This window comes from Triturus cristatus, chromosome 7 (assembly GCF_964204655.1).
Source record: "Triturus cristatus chromosome 7, aTriCri1.1, whole genome shotgun sequence".
NCBI lineage: Eukaryota > Metazoa > Chordata > Amphibia > Caudata > Salamandridae > Triturus > Triturus cristatus.
The window spans coordinates 462,283,527-462,299,900 of record NC_140590.1 but is presented as its reverse complement, the minus strand read 5'-3'; the positions used below and the strand labels follow the sequence as shown (position 1 = coordinate 462,299,900).

At 48.7% G+C, this 16,374-nt stretch overlaps 1 protein-coding gene across 2 annotated transcripts in view; it reads left to right on the top strand.

The window, feature by feature from the left end:
• Window positions 1–16,374, top strand: part of LOC146809929 (ketosamine-3-kinase-like) — a 308,807-nt gene that overhangs the window by 256,570 nt on the left and 35,863 nt on the right. The window lies entirely within an intron of this gene.

The following is a 16,374-nucleotide window of genomic DNA, read 5'->3' as shown; positions in this document are numbered from 1 at the left end:
CCCTCGCATCCACAGGACCAGAACAGGAATAAAGTCCTTCTCCTACCTTGCAGCGAGGGCCTGGAACAACCTCCCCCTCCACCGCCGAAATGCACCCACAATTCCCCATTCAAGAAGGACCTCAAGACCTGGCTCGTCTGCTGACCCCCCAGTCCACTAAGGACCTCACGACCTGGCTCTTTGACAACCCCTATACTCAACGGAGCTCCCCCCTGCACCTTGAGACCCTCACGGGTGAGTAGCTGCGCGCCAACAACCCTGATTGATTGATTGATCTGCAAAAACTTTGAAATTCTCCTGCATGGAGCTTTTCACACCAAAACTAATGGCTTCGGTGGGACTTCATCCAGTGGCTATCCAGCTTTCAAAGGACTTCTGCAGATGCAGCCTGAAACTTCGCCCAGCTGGAGGATTTCAACTTCCTTTTCAGAGACTAAGTCAAAAAGTAAAATCTCTGACCGTGATGAAACCATGTAGTGTATCTGACCCAAGCTCCATTGCAGTCGACCTGAAATCACACCTAGATCCCAATCAACCATGAACAGTGCCTACTGATTGATGCTTTACTTTTTCTTGGTACTTTTTGTCCTAAGTCCTTAAAATTTCATATTTCTGATTCCTCTTTTTGCATTTTTATTGTATTGGTGTAATTTTGTTTATTTGAGTTTTCTCTGTTTTTCAAATTTGATTGGGATTTTTGTTGTAGTGTGTTTTAGACTTTTTTTTTTTACTGTTTTGGTATTTCTAAATGCTTTACGCATTTTTTCTACGTCAAGCCTCCTTGCTTTATGACACAGCTACCAGGGGCTGAGCTCTGGTTTCAATAACTGAAACCTTTGTCTGCACCTAACACGTTAGTGGCTTTATTACTTGTACTGGGCTACCATCCTCCCCAAATTATAATTACCTATGGTATGTATTTGTCCGGGACACACAGCCTAATCTATTTAGACCTCAACTACCCAAGCCCCATCTGTAATCAAGCGTGCAAAGTGGAAGGCAACACGATGGCAGGTGGTTGAACAGAGCATCTATGCAACACCTGAAATGATATGGTGCGTTTGGGATATGTGTTACTTTCCCAAGTGATGTCCTCCATCTTCTTGAAACCCAGGCACTATTTCCACCTAGGTCTCCTGAGCCAGAATCATGTTTATTTACCAAAAGTTCATGCGCACTACTTTAAAAACGTGGCTGTTCTTTTCTTGTCAGTTTGCGGCAGAATACCATGCCAATCGTAGCCTTATTAACATTACTCCTAATTACCTATGCCTGCACGGTGTTCTTTACAAAGGCTCTCGCTTCAGTTTTCCAAGGCGTTAGAGCCCAGACAGCCTTGCCCGCAGTTGTCCCATCACAGCCTGCGTGAGAGAGATTGTTTAATATACAGGGGTCAGCTGGCCATGGCGAGAGAAATCAGTTCGTAGGTAATAGTGGCTGCTCACACGTCGATACAAATACACTCAAAAATATCGCCTGTCACTTACCAGGCTCTTTCACCGAAAGAAAGTCCCGACCTACTGGCATTGCTGGTGCTCGTTTTATATGGCTACAAATAGCTCCACTCCCATTTCAAACTTAAGAAAGAACGTGAATCGGCACCCAAGTTCAATCAAGCATTTCAATTCATCCTATCGCCAGTAGATGGTAGTATAATGTAAAAGGTCATTACAGGAAAATAGGGGAAACATTTTTTCACGTACAAGTACGTTTAGAGAAACATTAAGGCCAAACTCAATTGTAGTAATCCCAAAGAATAAGAGTTTGGGCTAATGCCAAGTTTACCAGCAAAGTTTTTGGCAACTGATTATTTGTTATCAATATTGGAAATGGATCGTTATTAGTCCTATTATTTAATTGCGTTACAAGCTCACTGCGTATTTTTTACGGGGACACTCTAGGGCATGGGTACTCACAAACTGTGGGTACAGTGTGGTTTTGTGATGAGGAGCTCTAGTTGTTGTAGAGCGCGAGGGGCATGCCGGGAAGGGGCGCGGAGGAGCGAGCAGATCACCGCAAGGCAATGCGGTAGAAGGTACGCGTCCCGGCGCTCGGTGGCAAATAAAGTTAATTAAACCACTTAAAAGGCCTGGCGAGTTATTGGAACGAGCTGAACCACCACATAAATTGGCGACGAGTCCGGGATATCGTCACTACAGTTGACGGAGCAGCAAGTGCCCTTACATACCCAGCCCGATTACAGCCCTGAGCGCGGCAGTGGAGCGCGCCCACCGCGTGCACAGAGGCCAATGAGAGAGGTCAAGTGCGCGACCCCAACACCGCCTGCAGTTAACAGGTGAGCCCAGCAGCGCCTGCAAGGACCGCCTGCGTCCAAACAGACCACAAGACACGTGTGAGCCCACATAGGCAACCGAGCATCAAGGCTAGCGGTCCCAGGGCCCAGAGCACCACCGCAGGGAGTGGTCGAGTGGCACATAAAGGCAACATACGCCCGGAAGTGTCACCGCCCTGCAAAGCCAAAGGCTAGAACCAGCAGCGTCACCCAAAATTGGCACCCAAGAGAGCATCGGGCGCCGCAGTCTGGAGCAGAGCAATCCGGCGTACACCAGAGGAGAGCTACCCAGTGGTCGTCACGCAAAAAGGGAGCGACAGAACTGGCGGCCCCAGGGTCATCACGAGTAGGGCGAGGAAGCCCTTCACCCACGCTATCCGGCGAGTCAGGAGAGCGGCAAGCGCCAGGGAGCCCACCAGAGATAGACGCCAGGCAAGGCCCAGCCCAACGCAAGCGACGTCGCTCACCAACCTGGTCCCCTTCCTATCCAAGAGAGGCGAGCCGGCGATGCCATGGGAGGACTGGAAGTGGTATTTCCTGAATTACCTAGAGGCCTTAGAAGAAGAAAGCGAAGGGGCGTTCTCCAGCTCAAGAAGAAAGAAAATACTTCTACACAACCTAGGTCCGGAGGGCATCAGGGTATACGACAACCTGGTGAAGACGACCAGGGCGGCGGACGACGCAGACGTGTTCCAACACGCACTGGAAGATCTAGACTCCCACTACAGCCCAGTGGTGTGCACAGCCATATACAGATGCAACTTCTTCCAAAGGAAACAAATCAGCAGTGAATCGATAGACGAGTATGTGGCAGCGCTACAGAAGTTAGCGGTGACGTGCAAATTCGGCACCCTCCACGACGAACTCATCAGAGATCAGATCATAATGCACACCGCCAACACGGCAATTCAAGAGAAGTTGTGGGTCAATGGTGATGCACCCCTGAAGGAGGTAGTAGCTCTGGTGAAGAAGGCGGAACTATCAAAGAGATGCGCTGAAGCGGCGAAAAGAGAGAGCGGGGACAGAACGCCAGTATGCAAGATATCAGACAAAGACAGACCAGAAACACCCAGACAGCACACACCGTCTAACACGAGGTACCAGAGGAAATTCGCCCAGAAGGCTACAAGAACCCAGAGACCACAAGGAGAGAGCAAACACACGTGCTACAGATGTGGTAGCCAAGCACATGCGAGCAACGATAAAGCATGTCCAGCATTCAGAGCCAAATGCTCCTACTGGGGAATCATGGGACACTATGAGAAGGTGTGCCGGCGTAAGCTCAGCAGGATGGAGGTGAAATACGTAGCCCAGGAAGGGGACGGTGACGAGGAAGTCCGAGATGGAGGCAATGAAGAAGACGAAGTCTTGTGCATAGACGACCAGGTCCTGGGAGTAAACTATGCGAGGTCCAAGAAACCGGCGTTACAGATGGCGATCGGAGGGGTACAAGTAGACATGGCGGCGGATTCCGGATCCCCATACACCATTATTCAACGAACCATATGGGACAAAGACTTCAAGCCCAGAGTAGGTGAGGAACTATTCCCCACAGACATCCATCCAGTCACGTTCACAGGAGAACCTATACCCATGGTGGGGTACAGACCTTTGCGATTTGAGTTCAAAGGACGTACGGCAGAAGGAAAACTATACGTGACAGAGAAAGGGCCCTCCGTTCTGGGATGGATGGATCAAGGAGCCTTAGGAATTCAACTCAATCCAGGCGGGACCACCCAAGTGTTAATAGTTGACTCAGCCCATGTAAACGAAGAAAACAGATGGAAGAAGGAATACCCAGAAGTCTTCAAGGGAACAATAGTGCGGATGACGAAATTCATGCACAAGATATGCCTGAAGGCCGGAGCGAAGCCAGTAAGCCACAAAGCTTGCAACATCCCCTTCAGGAGCAGGGAGGCAGTCCAAGAAGAACTGCAACGCCTAGAGAGAAACGGAGTCATAGAAGCCATCAAAAGTGCAGAGTGTCTCGCACCACTGGTGGTCGCACAGAAACCCAATTGGAAGGTGCGCCTGTGCGTGGATTTGAGGGCGCTCAATAAGAACATCTTGGTGGATAAGTTCCCGCTAACCTGGATAAATGAGATGTTGGTGAAAACTAATTTGAATTTTGAATTTTTAAAAATGTATAGAGCGCACGTTCACTATGCAGTTTCTTGGCGCTGAGGGTCAAGTGGTTCAAGTGGTTCAAGGGGGTCAAGTGGTTCTCTACAGTGGATATCACTTCTGCCTACCATCAAATTGCCTTGCACACGTCCTGTAATCACCTAACACCGTTCATCACGCTTTTTGGATGTTATAAGTTTCTCAGGATGCCGTTCGGACTTGCCTCAGCCGCCGCGGTGTTCCAAAAGCTCATGCACCGGCTGTTCCAGAAGGTGGAAGGAGTCCAGTACTTTCAGGATGACATCCTCGTCATGGGGAAATCAAAGGAGGACCACGACGAGAAACTGCATACCGTTTTGACAATAGTGGCACAAAATGGTCTCACCGCCAAATGGGAAAAATGCAGATTCTGCGTAGGATCGGTGACGTACCTGGGCCACGAAATCAGCGGAAAGGGGATAGAACCTAAACGAGCCAACGTTGCTGCCATCAAAGAAGCGCCTACACCCAAAAGCAAGACGTTCGTTCCTTCTTAGGCATGGCGGAGTTCTATAGTAAATTTGTCCCTCACCTTGCATCCAAAACACACCACTTAAGACAGCTCCTGAAAGAAAAGAATACCTTCAGGTGGACGCACGAAGAGCAAGAAGAATTCGAGATGCTAAAACTAGACATTTGTTCTGCCATTCCTCTCAAAGGATTTGACCAAGAAGCTCTATCCATACTAACCACCGACACCAGTGACAAGGGACTGGGTGTGGTGCTAATGCAGAGAGCCCAGGACAGAGAAGTCACCATGGTCAGTTTTGCCTCGCGGTCTTTATCAACCAACGAGGAGAAATTCAGTGTGATAGAGAAAGAAATGCTGGCAACCGTCTGGGCCATGGAACGGTTTAGACAGTTCCTTTGGGGTTTGAAGTTTCTACTCCGCACAGATCACAAACCACTGGTGAGAGTTTTGACATCAAGCGGACACGCCCATGCGACCTCCCGCATTGCGAAGATGACCCTGAGACTACTGGATTATGTGTACGAAGTAGAGTACCTTCTCGGGGCCAAAAACAAAGTAGCCGACTTTTTGAGCAGAGCAGCCGCTATGGAGCCAGCGGGAGATTTAGTGCACTCAGAATGGGAGGGCTACATGGCGGCATTCACACAAGACCACGAAGGAGGGGTCAGCGCACAAGAGTGGGAAGAAGCGTACGCAGCTGACGAGACCCTAGGAGCAGTGAAGAGTTACGTGACTCAAGGATGGCCATACAAGAAGCACCTTAACAGTGACTTGAGGAAATACTGAGAAGTCCGGGAGGAATTATCCATCGGAGACAATCCAGTGTTCCTACTGAGAGGGGATAAAGTAGTTCCTCCGCAGCCCTTGTTGAGTCATCTTCTAAACATCCTACATGAAGGACATCTTGGGGTCATGAAGACCAAGACGAGAGCGAAGCAGGCATACTGGTGGCCAGCAATGGACGGGCAACTGGAGAGACACATCAGAACGTGCGAACTGTGCAACCGGGCAGACAAAATACAAGTATTACTACGCCCGCCACTAGGGATGTTCACCTGCCCGTCCAGCCCATGGGAAATGCTTTCAGTGGACATACTGGGACCCATCCTGAATGCGGTGGGGGTTACCCAAATACACCATAGTATTAGTAGACAGGTACTCTAAATGGCCTGAGGTGGAAGTATGTGAAACGGTAGACGCCGAGGCTGTGCTGGCTTTCCTCATGACCACATTCTTGAGGGAAGGAATCCCAAAGGTGATTACCTGCAACAATGGGCCACAATTTGTGTCAGCAAAGTGAAACGCATTCATGGACCGAAATGGAATAGAGGTCAAACACACTCCTGTCTACCACCCGGCGGGGAATGAACTAGCAGAGAGGTTCAACCGAGTAATTATGGGGTCAGTACAAGCAGCGATAAGCGCAGGATTAAACCGGGAAAAAGAACTCCAACGCATGCTGTGGGCCTATAGAATCACCCCGACTAACACTGGATACAGCCCGTTCAAAATCCTCCGTGGGCATGATCCTTTCACAAAGGACAATCTGGCATGGAAACAACTGCTAGTACAAAGCAGGTGGTCGCCAGCGGTGGTACGACGCAACATAGACAGGGCGTAAGCCTTGTACACCGAGTACTACAACAAAAGACGTAATGTCAAGGAAGTAATCCTAGAAAGGGGAGAGTGGGTTAAAGTGAAACAAGCTATTCTGAAAAGGAAAGGAGACAGTAAATTCAGTCCGCCATTGCAAGTTGTAGAACCTTATGCCAGTCTGCTCTGTTGAGTGATGGGAAGGTATGGTCGCAGGATAGGATGGCGAAGTGCAACAAAATCATGAAGTGGGAAGATCCGGAGAGCAGAAGGCTGTCCATCCCAGAGGAAGGAAAGGTGCCTGAGACTGAACTAGAACAGGAGATCACAGAGCAAGGGCCTGTCATTCTCACGAGAAGTAGGGAAGATCCAGACACCCCAGGAGAGAGCGGAGGTGTTGAAGCGACCAATCCGTGTACGCTGCAAGGGGGAGCTAAGGTAGGAGATGAACTCCTGGCACGGGACCAGATTGCCGCCTATATCCCTATTCAGACCCAAACAGACCCAAACAAGACTGGGCAGGTTGATCAAGGTGCAAAAGAGGTTTGAAGACTTTGACGCAAGCATCAAGTAAGACTGTATAAGTTTATGTTCATTGTTGGCCCTGCTGTGGGCCTATAGAATCACCCCGACTAACACTGGATACAGCCCGTTCAAAATCCTCCGTGGGCATGATCCTTTCACAAAGGACAATCTGGCATGGAAACAACTGCTAGTACAAAGCAGGTGGTCGCCAGCGGTGGTACGACGCAACATAGACAGGGCGTAAGCCTTGTACACCGAGTACTACAACAAAAAACGTAATGTCAAGGAAGTAATCCTAGAAAGGGGAGAGTGGGTTAGAGTGAAACAAGCTATTCTGAAAAGGAAAGGAGACAGTAAATTCAGTCCGCCATTGCAAGTTGTAGAACCTTATGCCAGTCTGCTCTGTTGAGTGATGGGAAGGTATGGTCGCAGGATAGGATGGCGAAGTGCAACAAAATCATGAAGTGGGAAGATCCGGAGAGCAGAAGGCTGTCCATCCCAGAGGAAGGAAAGGTGCCTGAGACTGAACTAGAACAGGAGATCACAGAGCAAGGGCCTGTCATTCTCACGAGAAGTAGGGAAGATCCAGACACCCCAGGAGAGAGCGGAGGTGTTGAAGCGACCAATCCGTGTACGCTGCAAGGGGGAGCTAAGGTAGGAGATGAACTCCTGGCACGGGACCAGATTGCCGCCTATATCCCTATTCAGACCCAAACAAGACTGGGCAGGTTGATCAAGGTGCAAAAGAGGTTTGAAGACTTTGACGCACGCATCAAGTAAGACTGTATAAGTTTATGTTCATTGTTGGCCCTGTTGTTGATGGGTCTAAAGGGGGGAGATATGTGATGAGGCGCTCTAGTTGTTATAGAGCGCGAGGGGCATGCCGGGAAGGGGCGCGGAGGAGCACGCAGATCGCCGCGAGGCAATGTGGTAGAAGGTACACGTCCTGGCGCTCGGGGGCAAATAAAGTTAATTAAACCACTTAAAAGGCCTGGCAAGTTATTGGAACGAGCTGAACCACCACAGGTTTATGGCTGAGGGCGGCACAGGTGGGGGTGGAGGTGCTGGGGGAGGGGGGGGGGCGGGGCTAGAGCAAAAAAAATGATGACCATGAGGTTGAACACAGGCCCCTGCAGTGGACGCCTTCGTCTATTGAGCCACCAGACCCGGCATACACCCATCTCTCTCTCTATCTATCAATATCTCTCTCTCTCGCTCTGTCTCCCTCCCTCTCTCTATCTCTCCCTCCCTCTCTCCATCTCCCTCCCTCTCTCTATCACTCTCTCTCCCTCTCTCTCTCTGTCTCCCTCTGTCTCACTCACTCTATGTCTCCCTCCTTCTCTCTCTCCCTTTCTGTCTCCCTCTCTGTCTCCCTCCCTCTGTCTCTCTCTGTCTCCCTCTGTCTGTCTCTATCTCCCTCCCTCTGTCTCCCTCTATCTTTCTCCCTCCCTCTGTCTGTCGCCCTCCCTCTGTCTGTCACCCTCCTCCCTCTCTCTCCCTCTGTCTGTCTCTGTCTCCCTCCCTCTGTCTCCCTCTATCTGTCTCCCTCCCTCTGTCTGTTGCCCTCCCTCTGTCTGTCACCCTCCTCCCTCTGTCTCCCTCTGTCTGTCTCCCTCGCTCTGTCTGTCTCCCTCGCTCTGTCTGTCTCCCTCGCTCTGTCTGTCTACCTCGCTCTCCCTCTGTCTCCTTCCCTCTGTCTCCCTATGTCTGTCTCCCTCCCTCTGTCTCCCTCCCTCTGTCTGTAGCCCTCCCTCTGTCTCCCTCCCTCTCAGTCTCCTTCCCTCTCTCTATTACTCTCTCTCTCCCTCCCTCTCTCTCTCTCTCTGTCTCCCTCTGTCTCCCTCTGTCTCACTCACTCTGCTTGTCTCCCCCTCTCTCTCTGTCTCTTTCCCTCTCTCTGTCTCCCTCTCTCTCTCTGTCTCCTTCTCTCTCTCCCTCTGTCTGTCTGTCTCCCTCCCTCTGTCTCCCTCTATATGTCTGTTGCCCTCCTCCCTCTGTCTGTCTCCCTCCCTCTGTCTGTCTCTGTCTCCCTCCCTCTGTCTCCCTCTGTCTCCCTCCCTCCATTTCCCTCTCCCTGTCTCCCTCTGTCTCCCTCTGTCTCCATCTGTCTCCCTCTGTCTGTCTCCCTCCGTCACCTCACCCAATGCTCTCACACCCTGCTGTCCTCGTCACCCTCTGTCACCTCACCCTGCATGTGTGTCACCCCAGGCAGAGACAGCTTCCCGTGACCACACATAGCCTCACTCGAGTACTCCACAGGTCTTTAAAAGACCATTCACTTGTTAATGAGGCTTTGTTATATTTCACCTCTTCATAGCGCCCCTGCATCTTCACTCATTCAGAGTGGAGATGCAGGGGCGCTAAAGAAGAGGTCCCCATAGCTCCGCGCTGCTGCAACCGGCGGTGTTTGCTGACACTCTTTAAAAAAAAAAAAAAAAAAAACAACACAGGTACAATGTCTGCAAGGTCCGTGGGCCGCCAAGGAAGGCTTGCCGGGCCGTACTATGAGTACCCGTGCTCTAGGGGATACATTACAACAGGGCCGGTTCTAAGATTTTGGGGGTCCTGGGCAGAAACGCTGTGTGCAAGGTCCCTCTAATTTGCATAAAACCTTACACGTTACCGGCTGTTTGCATTTCAGTAGATTACCCTGTTCCTGAAGCTTTTTTGTACAGACCCCTCCTTGGTTGCAACCCCGCCCTCTAATGGGCTGAATGTGTTAGAGTTGCTTTTCAGCAGAAAGGTTTAAAACTGCTGCAGGACAAAGGGCGTCCTATGGTGCCTCTGAATGGGTAGCAGGACAAGCGGCCTGATTGCCAGACACACCTGCAAAAGGTGTCGCCTTGCAACTGGGCCAATGGGAGGGCCCCTCTCCGTTAGATCTATCCTCACTAAACCTTGGTTGTGATGCCCAGGGGAGGGGCCCCTCCCGTGGGCACAATTGCGAGGAGCTACCTTTCTCTCAAATTAGATGAGCAGAGGTCAAGAGATGACTAGTGTGCTGTGGCCTGGCTGTGACACACTGGTCCCTGTGTTCGTGGGCAGAGAGCGGGGCCCTGGGCAGCTGCCCACACTGCCCATCCCTAGCACCGGCCCTGCATTACAAATTCAGAGGCTTATTTACAAAGAATTGGTATAGGGCCCTGCCGCACATTATTTTGCTGTGCTTCCCTACACCAATTCAAAAGGGCAGGAATGCACCGTATTTACAAGATACAATGCATTCCTATCCTTTCTCCTTGTGCTGGTGCACAATGTGGAGCCAAGCGCCGACATAGGCACCCTTGCAACTTGGTGCACGGGTGTCTGTTGTGTTGGCAGGATTGTTTTTGTGCAGGACCTTCCTGCACAAAAACAATCATGAGAGGCTTTTTCCTCATTCCATGTGTGCTGCAGAATTCAGCAGACATGGAAAGAGGAATAAATAAGGAGAAATGTAAACATTTATCCTCATTACGCCTGCACTAGGGAGGCGCAAGGTTTTGGCGCTGCCCCAGGTTTACAATATATTGTAAATCTGGAGTAATCATGTCAAAGACCAGTGGAGAGGTGTGGCTCACTGGTTAGAGGCGGCAGATCCATAAGCAGAGAATCGGCCATGGACCAGGGTTCAATTCCCGACGCGGCAGGGTCGTGGACCAGTGTCAAAAACAGACTCGATAATTCTCGCCTCGGTACCTACTCTAACCAGGAACACACTCGGCAACTCTGGGCATTAGCTTGCCTCATCTCCACAATGGCCCCCCACATTCGCCGGGGATGCCTGGTTTCACCTTGGAGATACCCTGGAGGGACCATCTCACAGGGATAGCCAGGACGGGTTCCCCAGCGGTCTACAGCGCCAGGATGCCTCAGGGCAGCAGTGCGCTTTACAAGACACATACACATACAAAGACCATGGGTGTTGCATGGAACACCCACAGCAACACCCATGGAATGCCTCTATGACACAGAGTAAGGCAAGGCAGTGACTTGTGCTGCTTTGCCTTGCTCCATATCTACAAGGCCATGAAAACCCACGCAGGGTGACTTTACGTGGCCTTGTAGATATGATTAAGCTGTGTACACCACTGGAACACCACAAAAAGTGACGTTCCGGTGGCGCAAATGGCTTCTAAATAAGCCCCTTAGTATTGCAAGTAATATGTTTTTTTCACCGAATATTGTAGGACATTTCCTAAATTATCAAAAGACGTAAGTTTATTAATCGCTTGCTTACTCGCAGAGTAGTTGGAATAGGCAAGCCACCGCTAGAATTGGGTGGAAGATAATTTGCTCCCTTCTAGACCTTAGTGAGGTTCTCCAGGTCGCTGTGGGCAGTGCGGGGGCATCTAGCATCAAGTAGGCCTCACTGTATGCTGTGACATATACAAAGGGGCCCACGCTGGAGATAGGGTTCCGAAGAGTGACCACGAGCGATTGCTCCTCCATTTAATTATACCCTTGGGCCACGCCTGACCTCGGTATGCTATCTGTGCTATAATGTATTGTAGAGGCCGGGTAGCAGTCTATATCCCTTCCACTTTTTATTAACTGAAAACATTCTTTTTTTTTGGTATACACAAAGTCCCTGAGCCTTTGACTAGGCACCGGTTTGGGGTGAAGACAATGCTTCAGGCTTCGACCACCTCCATCCTGACCGACATCCTATTTAGCTGCACCAAGGGACTTTCCTGTTCCCCCTCCTGAAGTGTGCGATAGCCCCACAGCTGTAGATTTGTTGTCTGCTGTGCCCTCAAGGTGGTGATCTAGTTCACCAGCATCAGGGGTGATGTTGACTACTTCTTCCTCCTGGTTCTCGCTCACAGCCCATCTGGGGACCTTACTTGTTTAAACCAAGATATGTTTTCGGTTGCAGTGACATGGCCCTACTGCACAGTAACCATTGTCCCTTGGATGCTTGTGACCTTCCACATCTCTTTCTCAAACAGTGTGCAGAACTTCCATCATGGGTGACAGTCTTGCATTATGACCAGGTCCCCCTCTAACATATCATGATTTCCCGCTCATCCAGCCAGGCTGGCCTAGTCTTTTGTGTTTCTCCTCCTGAGTGGCCATATGTCAGTACAGTGGGCGTCCACTTAGACCCAGTGGGGATGCAGTCTCAGGCAGCTCTCTGCATGAGCAAATCCACTGATACACAGTTTGTCGTGCTGTGGGGAGTTTGTCGGTATGCTCATAGGAATCTGTGGAGGCAACACTCCATTCCATTGGAAGGAACATGGCCGACCATGTAGGAGCTCCAGCTTAGCTTCCGAGACCTGGGATCGCAATTCTGACAAAATCCCTGCATGAGCCCATTCATCACAGCCTTCCCTCCTCTTCTAACGCTAGCCTTTTTGGATCAGGAGGAGTCGCTTCCCCTGACCTTAGCGCTCAGTGGTGATCCGACTTCTTGGACCCGGGCACAGAAGCTGCTTGCTCTCCGCCGGTCGTATTATGCCTCGCTGATCCCCCCTCCAGGTTTTGCAACTTTGGTTGGCACTCATGGCTGGTGCTGCATCCAGTGGAAGGGCAGTGCTGAGGATTCCAGGTTATGGCAGCACAGAGAATCACTTTGGTGAGCCATGTGTCCCTGCTGACGCTGTCCCCTCGCTCCCTGACTGGCAGTATCCTGGTGCCTCTCCAAGTCAGCCCTGCTGCTCCGTGTTGCTCCTTCGTGAACTGTGGCGATCCTGCCCTGAAAAGTAGTGACCGGAGGCCTCTCCCGGTGTGCCCAGTTGCTCCCCTGTGACACACAGCCGCTGAGTCAAGGTGTCCTGGGGCCTCACCCAGACGGCCCCACTGCTCTGATTTTCTTGTTTTGACCTGCTGAGGTCGGACCTGGGCAATTGGAGCATGCCACGGCTCGAGATCCTTCCGCGCCACTCACTGCCAGTTGAATTTTTGGATTCCCGGCTGCCTTTGTCATGCCTTGATCCTGTGCTCCTGCCATGGGGTGTGGGCTGCCGGGGTTTCTACTTGAGCCACTCACTTACTGTCTGGTTTGTGCCATTGTTGTGACTGCAACTTATACTTTCTGCATATGGTGGCCATCTTTCTCATAACCCTTCAATCTCCCCCAAACATTAAAAAACAAAATACACACTGAAACAATCAAGACTTTATAGGTTTATTCCACAGGAAACAAGGTTCAGCTTGGAGTTGTTAAAGATGCCATTTACCCCCTGCACTGTGGCCCTAAAGTAAGGTTTTTCCCCCTCTGATTTCGTCCTACATTTTGGACTACTTCTCAGTAACATCTCCCTCTACTGCCCTCACAAGAAGAACCCTCCTCATAAGATGGTGCCTGACCAGCTCGACTAAACAGACAGAGGACTTGCTTTCCAACTTAGACATCGAAACAAAAGCAGGACGATGGGAATCTGACAATGTTTATTAAAATAACGGTAGGACCACACCAGATGCTTCTAGGGAGCGCCCTTCTTGTAATGGTGTTCCCCTCATTGCTCATCTCAAACCTTGATTCTCCTACCAACTTTCTCAATATCCCTACTGTATTTTTATCACAATGAAGCCCAATGCTAACACTCCTACTATTTATATGAATAAACCCCACATAGGTGGAATCTAATTAAAGTTTACCTCTAATCATGTGTCTATAGTACGTTTGATTGAGCTACAACCATTTGTGACACAAACAGGTTAGACCTGCCCATAACAATCCTTGTGAATTCCGTCTTTAAAAAGGTAAAACTATACTAATCTCACACCACTGTCGTGTATTTCCTATAGTACCCATGCAGGACCTGCGCATTTGGATAACATAAACTGTGGGATTGGTGGCAGACTTGGTTCCGTACACCCCCACTGAGAAATGTTAGCCTATTTGCATTTAAGCTAGCTCACAGTACCACTAGATGTCTCCTCTTATCGGGGAAAGATTAGTTTCTCGCAACCTTTGAACATGACAACCCTGATCCCTCAAGATCGTGGAAACAATGTACTACTTTTCGCTTAGTCACTCGTGCTCATTTAGTTTATCTCAGAGATACAGAGAATAAACAGTCTGGGCGTTTCGATAAGGGTATATTGAACAGTTGTTATTCTCAGGTAAAATACATGAGCTGCAACAACCATTAGACAGTAGCAGAGATACATGATTAGCAGTACCGTAAATATAAAAGGATAGTACAGTTCTACCATCTTGCAATACGCATAAATAAATATGTGAATATAAAATGCATGATAAAAGTGTGCGTACTCCTACAATGCCTATCTAGATGTACCTAAGTGTACCTAGCATGTGAGTAGGTGTATAGCCAAGAATCACTCTAGGATTTAGTCGAACGCCATTACCTGAAGTGTGAGAATGCAGGATCCCTTCTTGGTCTCGAGTTGCACACCCCGGAAGGGATGTTCAGACCACTGTCAGCAGGAGCGTCTGCATGCAGGAGCCTCAGCGTCTCTGGTCAGTTTGTTGGCCTGGAAGTCTCGGTTCCCTGTGACTAACACTAGCAAGAGGTGCTATAATTATACAGAAAGTATCAAGGGCTCCTTTGTCCCTTGTTGCTTGCATCAGCCATTGTTGGATTTGAGGATGATGTATGGGACGAACCGTGTACGTAGAAATGGGGAGGAAGGTGGTGTAGCCCCAGCCTGGTTTCTAGGAGCTCTTATGAATATTCATTCATACTGTGTGAGTCTATTGATGGTGTTATAGGACTCTATTGTTTAGGAGAAACACTCTTTCCTCACCCAGGACTAGAACTAGGTTATAGGTTCAATCCTATAAAGGCTTGTTACAGTGTAGTGTAGGGGAGGTAATATAGGTGAAGGGGTATGATGTTACCCGGGCCTATACTAGGGTACCTATATGAAACATAACACCACATGCCTCCTAGTCCAACATGGCTACAAATAATACCTGCCCATACAGTAACCTGCTGCCATAAGTGGGCCATAATGCATTTAAGATTGTTTACCCACCTAACCTATCAAAAAACACTGCTAAGAACTTCAAACATAATTTACTCAAGCAGCATCCCGAAACGCCTATTTCTGATGCAAATATTTGCACTTCAAAAGTTGTGGTGGTTAACAACCTAATCTACTTCACTAAGAGAAGAGCTAAATGGAGAAGAGTCCTAACCCCCTTACTCCGATCCAAACCTTTAAGGAAAACTCCTCACAGTTTCCAAATAACTATAATGTCCTCATCAGACTTCAAGGCCAATCTCGCAATATCCATATACAACAATGAGAACATCCTTAATCAAGCAGCTGATTGTAATTTTGAGCAGTTTGATAAAATCTTTATGAAGTTCAAAAATTCTTTAGACAGTACTGTATCATCTACTTCACCAAATTGAAGCCTCTCCTCTGCGTTAAAACCCCATTATACATCCCCTACTTCCTCCCCCTAGCCTCCACCCCAATGGACCCTTCACTCATCCACCTCGCGCCCCAACCCTCGCGCTTGTTCTACCCTTATGCATAAGAGACCTATCGCTGAATCCAAACGAAATCCTCTTCCTACCTCTCTGCCTACAACCGCTCCCTCCTCTAAAGAAGCTCATGCACTGACTTCCCCTAGGCCACCTATCCGCCCTTTAAACACACCGTCCATTGATGATAACCTGGCAGACCTAAAGCAGGATCTTCAATCAGTGAATGAGGGCCTTCAGAGCCTGTACACTTCTCTATGAAGTTGGAGAAACTCTGGAACCTAAATACCACCCCTAAGTCTAACCAACCTTGCCATAACTCAATGGCTAAACACAACCAAAATAGATCTTCTTCCAGAGTAAACTTTGAGAGCCTACCTCCGATATCACGGTGCACAGACATTATATTGAGTTTTCAATATCGACCTACATCAATATCAAGTTTTAAAGATCGGAGTGACAGAATATCAACATCAAGAATATCGACGACCAGAACATCGAACTGAAGGTAAGAACTATTGATTGTGTTAATATCGAGGTTATTAATATCGATAGCAAAAATATCGAAGTTAATAATATCAATGTTTATATTAGTGTTATGTGTTTTAGTATGTATTTTATATGTATGTGTTCTATATTTTTGTTAAGTATTGTAATGTTTTTTAAAATATATGTATACATTTTTTAGGCGTTAGTAATTTTTTTTAAAGTATATTATGCGTTTTAGTACCATAGTGGGTTATGGGTTTATAGGGGGATAGGGTGGGAAGTGATTTAATTATAGTAAATTAAATACTCATTTTTAGGAATTATTAATTATTTTTAATTAAATTTTGCATTTTAGTTCTGTAGTGGGTTGTGGGTTTATAGGGGAATTGGGTGGGACGTGATTTAATGGTAATTAAGTAATTATTAATTTTGATTTATTGGTATTGATAATT